General features: G+C 40.2%; 1 protein-coding gene across 9 annotated transcripts in view; it reads right to left on the reverse strand.

The window, feature by feature from the left end:
* The window catches only part of CALD1 (caldesmon 1), a 311,531-nt gene that overhangs the window by 271,340 nt on the left and 22,586 nt on the right, over positions 1–17,605 (reverse strand). For 8 of the 9 annotated variants that reach the window (XM_068191946.1, XM_068191956.1, XM_068191955.1 and 5 more), the window contains exon 2: positions 8,530–8,623. The exons of the other annotated variant lie outside the window; for it this stretch is intronic. The gene's annotated coding sequence lies outside the window, so the exon portion shown is untranslated. The remainder of the gene's footprint in view (positions 1–8,529; positions 8,624–17,605) is intronic. 9 annotated transcript variants of the gene reach the window in all.

Below are 17,605 nucleotides of genomic sequence, written 5' to 3' on the forward strand. Positions count from 1 at the left end.
ATCTTCAGCATTTCATTTTTCCCTCAGAGGTTCAATCTTAAAGTTCTCGGATGTGGAAAAGGTTTTACAGGGACTTCTGTGAGCCAGAGAGAAGTTTGATAAGAGGATCCATGTTTACCCCTGAAAGAATTTCCTACCAAGGTCGTTGGCACAGAAACCAAGAAAGAAAGAAGGACAAATAAGAGAAACCTGCAGCTGCCTGTTCCAATGAGCACTTTGTTTGTCTTTCCTGACCAATGGGTAAAGTGTAAACTTCTGAATTTTGTAGGAATGCATAAAAAGCATGCATGCTATAATAAAAATGGATTTGAAGCCTTCTGAAAATGGAGAGTTGCTTTGTACTGTGACTGTCTCAACTACGACAATCTGAACCTCATGATCTAGCAGGATTCTGAGGATCAGTGAGTCTAGAACAAACACAGGTATTAAACCAGCCCAGGTGTCATCTACAAAGGGAAAAAAAAAAAGCTAAATAACATTATTTCAGCTAAAAATGCCCATACTAAAGTTTTCCAGATAAAACATCCCAGAAGATCTGCATCTGCTCCCTGTGGCCATTTTGGGCTGACTGGAACTACAGGCAACCGAAGGAGTAGCAGTGGCTTCTGAAATGCCTGATAAATAATTTTACAGAAATTGAAATTTTCAGTCCTCTCTTAGTACTTCAGTTCCTGGGTGGTAAAAATGATCTCAGTCCCATAAACTTGCTACTGAACAAGAAAACCAAGAAGGGCTTAAAACCCTTGGGCTTAAAACTGTGTGCCCAAGTATAGGCACGCAGGCAGGGGCTGAGACAGTCAGCCCTGGATCTTGCCCATGGCTTGGAGCATCTCCTTTCCCAGGGGAAATAGCCCTCCCAGGCAGGTCCCACAAGGCGAGTGAGCCCCTTTGCTTCCAGCCAGACCCAGAGAACATCTTAGCCCATGCAATGACTTCAGAATTTGGCTCAATTGCCAGAATTGTTCTGGGGGTCACAATCATTCCTTGCTCCCTTCTTGAGGGGTAATTTAGTTATTAATTGCAAAAGCTGAAGTGTAAAAACCTGTGTTTCACATGTATTCTTTGTTTCTAATCCCCAGTATCCGTAAGGGGACTCCCTCACTTGGCTAGCAGTCGGGATTCATTAGACCTTTTATGATGATTCTTTCTGTTGTGCAGATATATGATGAATCTCAGATGTTTAAATAGCATATAACAGTGCTCCATTGACCTTGCTGAGTACAGTTGGAGGGGAAAAAAGGTAATTTTCCTCAAAGAAATGTTAAAAATGTGTCTCCACTATAGTACAGATGCAGAGGATAAAGAAACTCCAGAGGGATTAAAATATTTTAGATTAATTTGGAAGAAGGCCACATTGTGTAAAGCCTGGTTAGTTTGGGCCTTTCCAATTCCATGCCGTATAAACAAACCCATTTAAACTGCATTTGTAAGAAGGAATGTTTTAGAAAAAAAAAATCCCCCAAAGCAGTTGTAACTCAAATGACCTCCAGTTCTGTATTCTCTCCTTACTGCCTAAAGAACAAACATATGTACAATATATTGTAGCCAGAGTTTGTGCAGTTGCTGCATGATTCATACTGCTTGAAAATTAAATCATTTAAGTAAAGGGATTCTGGCTCCCTCAAGCAAGGTTTTAAAACTGAAGCAAGGTTGGTTTTGGAACCAGCTTCCATACTTTGAACAAGACCATTGCATATAGATTTTTGCTTTGGGCTGGGTGGAAGAAATTAAAAGATGAAAGTAAATTGAAAGCAAGAGATGGAAAGAAAGAGAAAAAGGAGGGGAAAGAAAAGAACCTGTAAGATCAATACAGATATATAAGAACGAACCTAATGTTCAGCATGCCACTGACTGGCAGGAGCAAATCCTTAAATGTTTACTCATTTTCAAGGTCAGATTTTGCCCATTTTATTCCTACAGAACAGAGTATTTGCTCCCTCCAAAGAGAAAAAAACAGATTGTAAATAACCATAACAAATAAGATTTGCTGACACTCACAAATTAATCAAGTTGAGACACAAATGAACAGGAGGGTAGCAGTGCACCAGCCAGAGGGGTGGCAAAATGAAACACACACACTTGAGTCATTTTGCATGATCAGCATTTTCAAAACAGTGGGAACTTAAAATAAAGGGATTTTCTTAATCAACAACCATAAACCCCTGAGTAACTCAACTTTAGGAATAACCTGTCTGCCATGTGGATAAAGAGGCTTCTCCAGAAGCCCCAGGCCTCCTTGTGCTGTTGAAATGGCACCCAAGTACTTCACTGCCACCCAATCACTGCACAAATTCCTCATCCCAGAGGATGGGAGGCAGCTGACACATCTGAGTACAAAATGTTCTCTTCCCTCTCCCAAACACCCAAAAGAGCCAATATTTATTATTTCACCACTGAATGCCAGCATCTTGGAGAGGAATATGGCAATTTGAAGTTCAGAGCAATGCAACTCAATAGTTTAGAACTCAAAACAAAGGAAAAAAGTTGTTTTCATTAAAAGGAATGCATTTTCAGATAATAAAAATATTAAATTCTGGGATTTGAGGGCTAGCATCCCTTCTCATATCTTACATCATGGGCATAAAACTCAACTGGGATGAGGGCTTCTTCAGCTATCATACATTTGATAGCACATCAATTTCTTGCTAAAATGCTGCCTGTTTAAGTTCTCCATGTCATTTTTCCTCTTGGCTGTTTCTTCACATTTGTGCTTAACACACTTCTCTAGCATCTCACACACATTTTCACTTTGACTGCTTCTATAGCCAGCCCTGTGCTCCCACACTCAGCCTGCTTGCATGGATGGAAGGGATATGTTGAGCTCTCCTTGGAGATACTCCAGGTTTGCAAGGATATAACCATAAGGAGAAAGCTGGCTAAGGGGACTTTTACATCAACAAAAAAAATCAAGACAGAATGTGGAACTCCTTGTGGTTGGGTTTTGTTCTTCAAATGTCATCTATGGACCTTTGTTTGTTGACATACCACTCTACACATTCATGAAAACAAGATGTTCTCTTGTCACTTAGACTATCATGGTAAGACATTTTAAATAAATACTTCACATAATTTCAGAAACAGATGTTAGACAGTAAAATTGGATGTTTGCAATAGAAAAGGCCAAGTCCTATTTAGTAGTGCTTGGAATTTTCTGTTTTATGCTTCATATTATCACCAGCAATGCATGAAAACTCAACAGCTATTACATCCTCAACTTTTCTTCTGAAATGTATTTATCTTTAAAATTTACTCCAAAAAGTTTACAAGTAGAAGTGAATATTTTTCAACACACTTAACTCTGCCTTTTTCTCTCACATGCCTGCTACAATTCTACATACATGTATGTTTTTATTTTCTGCATCTTCAGCAGGAGGTGGGTTTGCTTGCCCTACCATCTCTCACAGTGGCTAAGAAAATGTAAAAGATACTCAGCCTAAGTTTTGCTTCTCTGGGCAGTTCTAGCCTCAGTGTTGTTCCTCGTAGTAGTCCTGGTTAAGTATTTGTGTACCAATAACATAACTCCATTGTTAATATTGCCTCTTCCCTGACTGATTCAAATGGAGTAATGGTACCTGTAGTAATAAATTTTGAAAACTTAATGGCTCTTAGTTCGGTGGTAGAAGTAAGATTAATTTGATTTCTTCATAAATCCCATTGTTTCCATTTATTTACATGCTTCAACCAACTTTTTGTGGCTTGAGTTAGCCAAGGCTAGTGTGGTGTTGAGGTCAGAGATACAGCAGGGACACAGATGTACAGTGAAATCTCAGTGCTCATTGTTACTTTTTTTAGAGAGTACGTAGATTTTTATGGAATAAAATGCCCTGAAAATTCTGGTAAGAAAAAAAATTGAGAGAGCAATTAATTACAATAACTAATTCAATTAAATTTTAAATTGGGATTTGTAGAATTTCCTCAGGTTTTGCCATTCAGGATTTTCTTTGCACTTGTAAGGAACACAGCACTTAGAGTATCCTCACTTTTAACACAAGGGAAAAACATGACAGAGATTTGTGTCTCAGTGATAAAACTAGCAAAAATAGAACACTTATGATAACCCTGGCTTTGAAAAACATCAGTACAAAGCCCCCCGAGCTCCATGAACATGTTGCAGACTGCACATGTCACATAACTACAGACTACGATTTTTTTGCCTGAGGCTCCCACATTTAACAAAGGGAAACACTGCTTCCAACAAAAGATGCTATTCTAGTTATGTGCCCTTTTACCCTGTCAGAGAAACAGCTGGTATCATAAAGTCACAGCTAATTTGAATCCTATCTGCACTAACAGTCAGATTTAGTTTGTATCAAGCTTTCAAAGTTGGACTTAATGCCAGTTGATGGATGACAGCTTTTCTTGCCTCCCCTCTTCTCAAAACATATTTAAACATTGCCTCCCACATAAAAAAGCCCTCCCAATATTCAAAATACAAACAGAGTCTTTAACATGTTCACATAACCAAAATACATGTTAAATATAAATCATTAGAACTAGTAAATTTAAAAAATCCTAAAGAAGGGTGAGAATTCTATACCAGCAGTTCGGAAGGTCAGTGACAACTAGAGCTTTAAGACAGACATGTGGGTACCAAGTGTAATGGAAAAGAATTTTCTCCTAAAAGGAAGAGCAGAAAAAAAACCTGCCTCAGGTAATCTCTTGAAGTTTGGGGTATCTGTTCTCCAGATTCCAGTCTGCCTGCAGAGACTGTAAGGGTTTTTTCAAGGTCAGCACTCAACAATTTAGGGAAGACCAATTTCACTTATCCTTTTAGTGGACCTGTTTCTCATTCAAGCTTTTAAATGTCATCTACTTTCATTTTAAGACCCCTGTAGCAGAATGCCTTAACGGTGTAAAAGGACTCTAGTGAAAGTGCGAATCAGGCCAAACACTTAACAGTTCCAAACCCACAACACTCACATGAGAAAAGGTTGCAAAAAAAAAAAAAAAACAAAAACAAAAAAAAAAAAAAAAAAAAAAAAAAAAAAAAACCAAAAAAAAAATCAGGATCTTGTTGGAAAACAGGCATGAGGAACTTCCAGGGACTGGGAGTTCAAGCTCAGTTCATATCAACATCTAACAATGATGGTGTGCTTCTGAGGCTACCCCACCACAACACCTGAGAATACAACATGAGCTTGCAGACAAGATACTCTTTTAGAATTTCAGCTATTTCTCACTTCCACTTTCTATAGAAATACTGGGCCAAGGCTCTTGCCCTTGCCTACCATGATCTGAAAGCATCACCAAACTGCAGGCAAGGAAAGTCTGTGTAATGCTGCACAGTGTAATTATTATCAGAGTTCTGAGCATTTGGCCCCATTTACCAGAGAGAGATTGGTCTGCTCTGTGAAGTCACACATACCAAGCCAACAATGGCCCTGGGAAGTTCAAGGCAGCAGCAACAGAAATGCAGTTTTAAAGTGACAGGAGAGCATATTGTGATGGAGCTGAAAAAGAACAGTTGTGAATGAAGACTGGAGAAGCCCATCTCCCAGCCTATCTTTCCCTCAGCACATGCATTGTCTGACTTACAAGGGCAATATTGCACAGAGGACAAAGATACAGCTGCTGCTGTGCCCAAGCTGTGCTTGTCACTGCTCCCTGATGGACTCCCTGCCAGTGAGCAGAGCCAAAGTGCAGCATGCTCCTGCCACGTCCTCTCCAGTGAGCCGTATCTGCTCCCTGCCTACTGAGAAGACAACCAACTCCAAATAACCAACTCCACTCCCTTCACTCTGAGCACAGCAGTGATTCTGCCCTTACATATGATCTTTCTGCTTGCTCAGAATTCTTTTAATATTTTTTTTTCAAATGTTCTTAAACCTCTGTCTGACGAGGCATGGTTTATCAGAAGCAGATTTCTCTTCAGCTACCCAATGTATCCGTTTTACAATTCCTAGGTGCTCTAATTTCTGGAAAATAAAAAATGTTCTTTGTCCAAAACTTGGGATGAGTCACAACAGGTTTACTTGTTTGGGCTCACCCTTAAATGAAGAGTAACTTTCTATATCTAAATGGTGCTCTGGCTTTGTTTACAGCCTCTCCAAACAGTGGTAACGCTGCCTCAGTGACCTGACGCAACACAAAACCCACCAGGCTCTCATCTCCCACAAAACAGCTTTTCCCAAAAAGTGCCCCAGCTGTACTCAGAGGTCACTTGAGGTCCCAGAAGTTGCAGGGAAACTTGGGCAAGATTGAGTTCTGCCCCTCCTTTTCTGAGTAGCAGAGAGGATGCATGAGAGAAGGAAGACCCTATGTCCATCTAACTTTACCTCATAAAGCCATAGAAAATATCTTCAGAGACTCTACAAAAATGATAATGATTATTTAGGAGAAAAGCTGACCAAACACATTCTTACACAATGTTTCCCAATGGCAAACATCTTTCAACAAAACAAATATTTCCAAGGGAAAATGAAAAACCATCATCCCTATCCAGTGACTCTGAACCTTAACCTTTGAGGGTAGCACTTATTCTTGAAAGTAATTCATATAAGCATGTCAGATTGGCTTCCAAAGTCAGGTTTGAATGTATTCAAGAACTAACAGAAGACTTAAAAGGACTGTCATGATAATACTAAACTATTACTGCCTTTTATACTCAGATAAAGATATGTGTCTCATTTCCAGTACAAAGATAATGCTGTTCTTTTCCTTTCCAAATGAGTATATTGGTCCACACCATTTGCTTTAATCGTTTTCTAAATGGCCTATTCCATGGTATTTTCATTTACATCCCCTAAAACCCAACCCCCCTGTTCAGCCAGCTTTGCCATGTGAAAGTGGAGGTTAAGTATGGAAAATATGATCAGATTTTGCCTTTACTTCTTTGTGACAGAATTCTTTTGTCACCTTGACAAGTGCTGGGCAAGCACCAGAGGGACTTCAGCATGAGAGAGGTGACATTTACCCTGCATCCAACACTTGGAGAAGATGACTGAGTCCCTGGAGGATGGATTTTCAGATGCAATTCATGAATCAATATAAGGAACCAGCCCCAGCTCAGCCTCAGTTTGGAGGGATTGAAGTGCCTTCTTTCAACACCTGTCTACAGATACAGCTCCAACTGCTGAGGTATCAGAAACACTCTGGAGGGCAGTCACTGCTCTCTGAATATCCGATCCTTAGCACAAGGAAAAAGGACTTACATTTATGACCCCACTTGCTTTTGGACAGTATGGCCTTCTTTGCCTGGATTCATATTTTTAAGGAATTTAAATACCTCAAAAACGCACTACTTGTGGAAGCATGTGGGAACTTAAAGCTAGACATCTCATGAGAAGAAGTGTTCCATGGGAAATTTCAGAACATTTTGGCTGGTTCTGAATCAAAAAGAGATCCTGATTTTGAAATATCAGCATTTCCTACAACTGGAAATAGCAGATTGCATCTGGCTTCAGTTTTAAACACTCCCCACACCAAAGGCTCGAAAGTAATGTAGAACTGCAAAACAACAACCAGGGCAGAGAACAGGCTGCAACGATTATCAGCCCATTCAGCACTTGCACAAACCTTCTCAGAAGCGTAGACAAAGTTAAATTTGCTTCCCCAAGGATGATGACAAAACCAGCTGAAATAGGCCCAGACCCAGAAATCCTGATGGGGAGGGAAGGCTGCTGGAGATGAAAGGCAATGCAAGCAGTGTCCAGCCTTCCGCTCTGTGTGTCTCCTCCTGCACACTGCTCTTGCCAAAAAGAGGGGCAGAGGCACAGAGGAGGCCAAGGCACAGAGAGAAAGTGGTCCCCCACCAGTGACAAGCAGCTTATTGTACCCTGAGTTGACTGAAGATGATGGTATTTAAGGGAGCTGACTCAATGCTGGGGCAATATTTCTGACCCATCATTCTCCTGTCACAGGCACTGCTTAAACTTAGAGCCAGTCCACAGTTTGTTTCCAGTCTGGAATTTCTGTATATTGAGGGGCTAAAGTTTACACACATTATAAACACTTCCTTTAAATGGTTTCTGAGCCCTCACTTGTCCTGGCAGGGAAAGAACAATGTTTGTAAAAAAATGTCTAAGTGTTCCATGTTGTAAATAGTCAGTAAACACAGTTACTTGGTCTCTTACATACTTCTCAGAGCCTGCTTGCTCTAAAAAGAAGACACAACTGGATAGTAGCACTCCAGCATATGATCATAACACTAATAAATATGATTTAAGACTCCCACTGCAAGAAAAAACTTGCTAAAATCCAGTGAGGAAACAGAACTTTTAAAAGAATGGCCATACACTGACAAAATGATTACTGTAAAACACAATGATTTTTGAGTTGAAGGTAAAATTCCACATGAAATGCTTTAAATCTACTATCAGTTCTGAACAAAGTAATCACTGGTGTCAGTGACACCAGAGGGACAGGAGCCAAGGGTCTGGTGCAGGGATCTCCACTGATTGTCAGAGGAATTTGGATCAACCTCCAAAGAAATAAGAAAACACACAAGGAAAAAAAAGCCCCAAATAGACCCCCCAGCTTCTGAATGCCACAGGAAAGGAAGTCTGAGGTAATTTCTTTGATCATACTCACAGGAAGGCAATCAGAGTAAATATTCTGAGCTTTTCAGTAACAAACCAGCTGCTTGATGAATCCAAATGACAACTCCAGAAAAACGAGGTGATCTCTATACAAAAATAAAAAAATAAAGAACCTTATTTAGCAAAGGCATAATTACTCTGCATTCTTCATTTTTCTTTGGTAAAGTCTTCTTTAATGACACTCCCATAAAGCTGTGGTTTTTTAGGTATGGAATAAAACTTAAAAAGTTTTAAGACACCAACAAAACCCACTGTCAAGAGCTCTAGAAACTAGAATTCAACAAAGGAGATTTTGATTTCCCAAGATCTCTCAACCAAGTCAGTCACTAAAACATCTTTATGTCTGATACAGACTCTTGTTGTTAGAACAACAACATACTGTCTGACCACCAGTGAATTTTCACAGCACAGCCAGGTTTCCAGCACACCCTCATCAGGATATAGGATATTCCCTGCAGTAAAAAAAGTGTTCAAAAAAGTACTCTGCAAAAGCAGATAAACAGTAAGATGGCAGTCTGTAGATGATATGAAACTATTCAGTTTAATCAAGCTTAAAAGTCAGTACTACAAACTGGGGAAAGAGTTCATAGCAATGAATTTCTACAGGCAAACTGAATTCATTTTTCAGAAGTAAAGGTTAAGGAGGGAAAAAGAAATCCTGAGATCATTATACAAACAGCAATCAACTCTAAACGAACCAATGACACTCAAAACTTCTTGGAGTCTGAGGAAGAGCCCTCTGAGAATATTAGGTGGCTCCCTAAAAGGTTGCCATGCATTGGAATAGGTTTCCCACCCTGAACAATTTCTGGGTGACCTGGTAGAAACCCACAATGGACCAGGAAACGCAGTAAGGACAAGCTGCAGTGAACTGGGGTGTTTTTCCCCAAAGACAGGCTCTGCATTCAGCTTCCTCTTTGGTAGTATACAGACACACCAGAGTAAAAACAAAAGCTGCAAGCTTTCTTCAGAGACCCTCTAGTGGTCCGTTCTCTTTAGAACCAAGAACCTTCATGTTGAACATCTGCTGCCAACAGAGGAAATGGATTATTTAAAAATCAACCTATTTTCAGTTATTTTAAGATAATAGCATGGGGTTGGTACTTGCATTAATTTCTGGTTATTCACTGGAAACTCAGACTTTTGAGGACTCTATACAAATGACTTTGCAGTAATTTCAGCAACAGTTTTACAGTCTGGTCCCTAGGTTTTAAGACACCTGTCACTGATTCACATTATTGAAAATACTGGGGTAGCCAAAGGCAGGAATTTTGTCCAATGTATTAGGAATTTCAGTACTAGATTCAAGAGATCTCAACCCCAGTTTTATGCTGAGCATTACTGTGCACACATCACTTAAGAAAAAAGAACAATATAAGAAAACAACCCTGATTATCAGGGTATGAAAAGAACAACCAAGAACTCTAAATCTTCTTCCTCTCCCTGGTTACACCTGCTAACAGCAAGAGCAGACCAGGCCCTGTCAGTCCAGAGCTTCAACTCATGAATAACAAGGCCCTTCTGGGTCACTGAATTAATTCCAACTTTTCCACTAAATTGAAAGTCTTTCTTTGCTCATTTCTGTTGTTTAGTGTGCCCCTTTTGACTCTCAGCTGGAATAACTTCAAGACATTCAGATCACGCTTTTGGAGGGTCCTGGGTCCAAAAGCCCTTTTCTGCTTCAGACCATTAACAAATGGTCTTTCAATCTCTTCAAGATTTCTAAAATGGAGACAACCCCCAAAAATATTTTCATTTTCTTTCTCACGGTCGTGAAGACATTTTTTGCTGCTCTCTTTGCATTTGCTCTGTTCTAAACCAACACTTTTCTGAATCAAGTTCAACATAACTTGTGATATCAATAAAATGACTGAAATATTCTCTCCCAGTGTTTGCCTTCAAAAAGGCATTCTATCTCACCACAATTCCATTGTAAGCTTACTATGAAGGGTTATGAACAATTTAACAAACAGGTAATTTCCATCCAAATTAAGCGTGAAGGAAGTTCAGGCCCAGGTCAAAAAACAGACTCCATAAATCCAAACCCTCCAATCCAACAAACATCCCTCAGGTTTGGACACACTTTGGGCTGTAATCTTCAGTGGTAAAATTGGCACCATTTTTACTGATTCTTCAGTCCTTCGAATTCCCCTGACCATAAACTTTGGGTTCATATTCTGCTCTTATTTGTGCAATGGCATTAACAGCATCCCAGACCTTGGCACACACTCAGCACTGCATATTCAACACTCAACTTCCAGCTAACATGGGCACTAGATTCCCAGATAAAACAGGACAGCCATGAAATCCAATTTTAGTAACTGAAATGCTTTTATCGATAGTTCTTAAAAATGCTTGATCAGAAGTACTCTGTGGCTTAAGAAGTTCAGGAGTTGCTGCTCTCTTGATTATGGAAACTGGAGAAAACAAATGACATCCAAGGTCATTCAGCAGCTAACCTGTGACATTTAAATGTGTGTAGGGAAGGGCTATTAAAAATAAATGCATACACACACAAAGAAAAGCATGGTTTCACTCCCCTCTGCGCTGTTAATGAATTTGGTTCCATTACACCTGGGAGCTTTGAATGGAAATAAAGTTATGGGGCCCAGTTATCAAAATCTGTGTTGCAGGTATTCCATTTTATCCCAGAGATCCCAGCAGTGATCAATATCAGATGTTTAGAGTAGAACATAGGGACAGGGAAAGTATATAATGGAGCTTCCCACAAATACTCTACAGCAGCTTGTGACTTGCAGAATGCCTGAGTCAAAGGTGGAATCCATATATTTACTGATCTCCATGGCAGCCTTTTTCCATTAGGTTCAGCAGCTGCCAACACTGAAAAAAATCCTGTGACAGACTCCTCACTCACCTAGTGCACAGTTAGCTCTGGTATGCACACAAAGTATTCAGCATTGCATCCCACACAACGGAGCAATCCCAAACCTGACAGCAAGGTGGTTAAAAAGCTGTCTTGGAAATAGCACACCTGGGTTTCAGTCCCACTTACATATGTAACCACTTAGGAAAATGAAATTACATCAGTAGAAGAGAGTGGGAACATAATAGTTGAAAAGTGCATTTGAGCATTCTTTGTGACAAAGGAGGTAACCCAGTCTGCCTACTGCACTCTGCGTTAGCAACTTGTCAGATAAAAGTTTACATCCTCTATTCTGTGAAAATAGCTAATATTTCACAGAATCACAGGACAGTTCAGCTTAGATGACACCTCTGGAAATCACCTAGTACAATTCCCTGCTCCAAGGAGGCTGCCCCAGCACCATATCCAGTTGGGGTTTGAGTATTTCCAAGGATGGAAACACCACAGCCTTTCTTGGAAATCTGTTCCAGTGTTGATCTCTCCAGTAATAAAGTTCTTCCCTACATCTAAATGGATTTTTTTTTTTTTAAATTTCAATTTCTGTCCTTTTCCTCCTGTCCTTTATGAAGACTCTGGTTTGGTTGTTTTTTCTGTATCTGTTCCCACTCCCATGCTGACAGAGTCACAGTGTGCGACAGCCATAGAGTGGCTGTTAAGCTTGAATCTCACCCCAGTTACAGCTAGGAATTTTTATCCATAGATTTCAATATTGGCTGATGTGCAAATTATTTCTTTTTCCTCAAGTCATGAAAATGGCAGCAGGAAACCACCTTTTTTAAAAAAATAGCCTAGGTGAAGTATTTCTTTGAATACCCACTTCTTTCAGACCTACTTTTCCCCTTTTGATTTTTATGTTGTCACTGTTGTCATGTAATTTATTTACATGGGAAGACATTACAGAGGGAGCAATTAAAACTTTTCCTTGGACGTCTATGTGCAAGAAGAAGGCTTTTCAATGGAGGCTTTGGCAAACGAGTGTTGCCAGCAGCAGAGGGGACAAGAAGCCTCAAACTCATCCATCACTAGGATACCCAAGAAAGGTGCCCAAGGAATTTGTCTTCTAGCATGACCTGGAAAGGGGACGTGTGTTCACACCTGTGAGCTGCTCACCCAGAGACTTGCACACAGCTTATCAGTACAAAACAACAGTTCAAAGGAAACAAAAACACCTCACGCAGCAATATGCTTGAGTTAAATTTAAAAATCGTAGTCAAATCCCACTGGCTTCAGGCTAAACACACATTTGCATGCTCTGCTGAACACGGTTTGCTGTGCCTGAGCTCCACCTCCCAGAGGGGTGCAGCCATCTCCTGGGGGGAAAGTTTTATGAAGGAGAAGGATCTTCCCCTTCCATTCTGCCACACTGCTAAGATCCTCTTAAGAAATTCATCTGACCTCCAAAGCTTCAGAAAATGACACATTTCCTTTCCACCATCGTAAAAGGCCAATTATCCTTACGCTGATTTGAGTAGCAGCACGCACTGATATTTTGGAGGAAAGTCACTCCAATAACATTCACAATGATACTCTTTCAACAAAAGTGAACATCTTTCAGATACAGTGACTGCCCTACATACAGGGTTTCATTCTGCACATCCTGGCATGGAACAGGAAAGAAAGCCAAGTGCTTCCTGAGGTTAAACACAACCAAAAGGAGGACTAGGTACAGCTCATACTGAGTGAAAATAGATTGTGAGATCTGTGCATGGCAATTCCTGAGAGTAGAGGCTAAAAAATAAGCAAAGTATGTGTGCATCTGAGCAGATGTGGGCTGGAACAGCATCCTTGGCCATGCAAATATAGCACTTGCTTTCTTCTTTGGCCACATTTGTGCTACTAAGCAGAAACCATTTGCCAACCACACAGCAGTGGCGTTCACATTAGCAGAAAACCAGACTCCTCGTCCCTTCCTGCTTTGCTCAGCACTTACTGACCACAGGAATAAACAGAGGGTTGTGCTGCTCAGCTGCTCCATGCAGGATCTGCTGTTCTCACAGGGACATCAGTGACAGCAGGAACAGGCCAGGCCTGTTCCAGAGGAGCCCTTTGTCCTCACGTAAACCTCGCTCGCCAGCAGACGAGCGACACGCACAGCAAGGAAAAACAGCTGAAGGGGGGCTTCCCCCTCTCAAATTGTGTGTTTGCAAGAGCAAACATTTAAAAATTTAAAAGCCAAAGCTGGTGATATCCCTGGTTTTAATCTGGAAATTGAACATAAGCTCCCCTACATCACTGGCAGTGGATGCAGGCATGTCTGCTACAGAACGTGCTTCTGAGGGAAACTATTTACTGCTAATAAAAAGTCCCAAATTCCTTGTAAATTCGCTGTCCCTTTCAGAAAAGGGTTCCAGAAAGCTTAGAGCTCTAATCCAAATTGTTAATAATCCATAAAAAATACTGCATAATAATTCAAAAAATAGACTCTTCCAACAGACAGTAAATGGAAACTGCCTGCTTTAAAGCATATTTTGACAGCTGCTAGCATCATTCAACATTTCAAATAAAAGAATCTGCTCAAAAGGAACAGTAAGCTAAAAAATTTGAAACAACAAAAAAGTCTCCTGTGAAAGCTGTGATTTTCTCCTCTTCTGTGTCATCTTCAGCTATTGAATGGAAACACTCTAGTGGGATGGGTGTTGGAAGAGAGGGGTCTGCAGGGAAAATTCTGTGAGCTGTATCCTTCTCAGGGAAGTTTAATTAATGGCATTTCTGAGAAGAATTTTGATTGACAGGATTAGTGCCAGCACTAAAAGTTTCTATTTGTGGATCCTGGAGCTCACAGCTCCCATAAAAATAAAAGAGTTCAGAAAAAAGCTTTGTGCAAATGAAGGCATTCCCTCAGCAGGGAAGGTTCATGTGAACCTCTTCTGTGGCTTGCCTTCACATGGGTTTTTCTGTGGAGATAGGATAGCAGAAAGTCCCTGGAGAACACCCTCTCCATGAGGCAAAAGATTTGGTTCCATTTTCTAGGTCAGTCCTTGGGGAAGGTTTCTAAAAGAAGTCAAAATCAAGCCCTAAGAATGAGTGTTCCCAAATTTTGTGAAGGGAAACATTTGGTTCCACTTTCTTTTCTTTTGGATTTATTTCAGCTTTTAGTACAGACTAACTTTTACTCTCTAAATTCCTACCTCCTTCCTGCTAAGAAAATCTAGTATTTTCCTAGCAACACTCAGCTCAAAAGATTTCAATTCTCTAATCACCTATAAAATCTTAGTACAAATGATTAAGTTGACCACAAGCATTGTGTTTTATTTGATTATTGTCAAATCTTTAAGTACTATCTGAAGTAAACCATCTTTACAAGGGGTAATGCGTTACATGCCAAACCAAGAAATTGGAAATGAGCCAATGCTGCTCCATTGCAAAAACAAGGGAAGGACACAGCATTCCAGTTCTCACAGGAAGCACAGACCAGTTTGCTGAACCATCCTCCAGAAACTTTGAAATGGAAGAAGAGAAAAAGGAAAACACTTGATTCTTTTCACTTTCTACATCCTTTCTCTATCACCTTCCTCACAGGGTAATCTAAGTTCAGATCCACTTATTTTATCCCTGAAGTGTTCATGCATCTTATTTGCACCACATCTTGATGGTCTTGGCCCAGATCCTCTTCCTCCTACTCCTTATTGTTATTGTCCTGGTATCTCCTACCTCTGATCCTGTCAGTTTTGGGGGTTGTTCCCATAAATCTCCAATCTTTCCCTTTTTGTGCCTTAAAAATTCTTGGATAACGTAATTTCTTCAAATTATAAGCACTCCTATGCATTTGGGCTTGAAAATTTCTGCATTTTGACTGAGGCAAGACAAACAGCTAAACTTCCACAGAGGAAAAGTTTAATAGTGCACTAGAATGCCACTTACTCCAGAAGAATGCAAAAAAAACCAAACCAAACCAAAAAAAAAAAAAAAAAAAAAAAAAAGCAAAAAACTTTAAGTGACTTTATTAGGTATGGAAAGCTTGCAAATCAGGCATCACAAAGAATGTCCCAGTAGTCACATTATTGGTGATTAATACATATATCTCCTTCCATAGGCTGTTTCCAGTGACCCAACAAACCACTGCTTTTATTCCAGCTACTGTCTGGGAACAGCTGGAGGTTTGATGCTTTCAGCTCCCACTGCTGCTGGCAGTGTTTAATAGAGATGACTGGTATACAACCCTTTAAGTTCAGATCCACTTATTCTATCCCAGAAGTTTTCATGCATCTTATTTGCACCACATCTTGATGGTTTTGCCCCATTTTTTAACTGTGCTCATCTCCTGCTTTCCCTCAGCTCTACTGTTCTCCAGCTTATTTGCTCACTCCTGTTCCCATTCTTGCTATACCAGACGTTTAAGGTTACAGCATTGCTATCTCAACATTATTTAGCTTAAAAATACCTGCAGAAAGGAGCAGATATGCCTGAATACTCAAGGGCATCTAGATATCTACATAAATACTGAAATTTTAGTCTGCTCAGGAAAGCAGACATTGTTATGGATGGGCACCATCAGCTCCACTCCATAAGTAACCAGCTTTGTCACCAGGTGCTGAAAAATGGAACATCACCCCGACTTCTTCCTGTTCTGCCCCAAGGATGGAGGAAATCAAGTTGCAGGAGAAGGCATGGCAAGCATTGTCTGTTTCCTAACTTTTCACTCCGTGTGCAAACACAAAACCTGGCAGTTTGCTATCCATCATCTAGAGGAAAACCACTAAGGCTGCTTGTCAGCCTTCAAACACTACCTGTGTGCTCAGTGATACCTGAGCTTTGCCAAAGCCACTCCATTTATTTTAATGAACTACAACTCATAACTTCAAAATGCAGTTTTGAATCTCTCCTCATATCAACAGCAAGGAATGTGCACATGGAAAATAAGTTATCCTGGTCACACCTATAACTTTTCCAAAAGGAAGGGCATGCTCAGGTACTGTAGATGAGAATCAAGATGACTGAACCCCAGCTACTTGTTTAGACTGTTAGTCTTGCTTTCAGTGGTAGGAAATATTACATAAAATCCATGTAACACATACAAGCTAAGTGCAAATGATGAAAGAAATCAGCAAGGGAAAAGAGGCCAGAGAGCTGTTGTGATGGAAGAATAGCAGCTGGGAAAACTGAAGTCAACCCAGCTATGTTATTTTTTAATTAAAAATAAACATAGCCTTTGTTGCCAAGGGATTGGTTAGCATTCCATTAAAAAAAAAAAAAAGGAATTTTGTTTTACTTCATTCTCATTCCCCTCCTAACCTCCCTCCCCTCCCTGCCCCCCCTTTCCCCCCAGAAAAAGTATTTATAGACTTTGCAAAAAGAACATGGTCATAAAATTTAGTTCAGTCTGCAGCACCACACAGAACCACCTATTTTTAAGGCATTCTCTCTCTCTCACACCAATGCCTCTTTGATTAAAAATAGCCAGACTACCATTTTAATTTTGGTAATTATTCTGTCTTCTGCTGCTGAGGTCCGTGCTAGCTGTACAAGTATGCATGACTAAAGTGCACATGTGTGAAGGGTAAAATCCCTGTTTGGACAGCACTTTTAATGAAGGTTCCAGCAGAGCCATGTTAATCCTTCCAAGTTCAGCCTTGCTTCTCTTCTACACTAAAGCAGCTTTTGCTCACATCTGGTTAGGGGTTTGTCCTAACTTTTATGAAATTTGTGTCCAAGACCAGTGAAGGTCCTACACTTTTTCTTTGCAATCCTCACTTCACAAACAGGAGTGTGGAGTCACTTAGAGAAAAACCAAAGCATCCAAAGACTCAGTTCAGGATGTTCACACATTCCAAGGACTCAGAGGTTAACTATTTTTAAAGGCTGACGACCTCATTAGCCTCTTTACCCAAAGCTTTTAATTCATTCATCTTACGCATTTCTTGTGTGCTTTTATTATGCCTGACCTCAGAGAAGGTTTCTGCTACCAAGCTCTTCTCTACACAGCTTTCACATCACATTTCAAAATCTTACCGGGCATAACCAACTTCTATTTTCTCATTCACCATTTGCTTTACTAGTTACACATTTTATTTAAGATGTTTTAGGCCATTTCTCATATGAAATATGCATCCAGCGGCACTTGCAATTGTTCTGATAAAATACGTAGGAGCTGATGGGGCAAACCTCCCCAAACCAGATCAGTGAAATTGATGTTTTCTGTAGAAATATCCATCTTCAGCTGGGCAAATACATCAGTTCTAACCGA

This window comes from Anomalospiza imberbis, chromosome 5 (assembly GCF_031753505.1).
Source record: "Anomalospiza imberbis isolate Cuckoo-Finch-1a 21T00152 chromosome 5, ASM3175350v1, whole genome shotgun sequence".
In the NCBI taxonomy this organism is placed as follows: Eukaryota; Metazoa; Chordata; class Aves; order Passeriformes; family Viduidae; genus Anomalospiza; species Anomalospiza imberbis.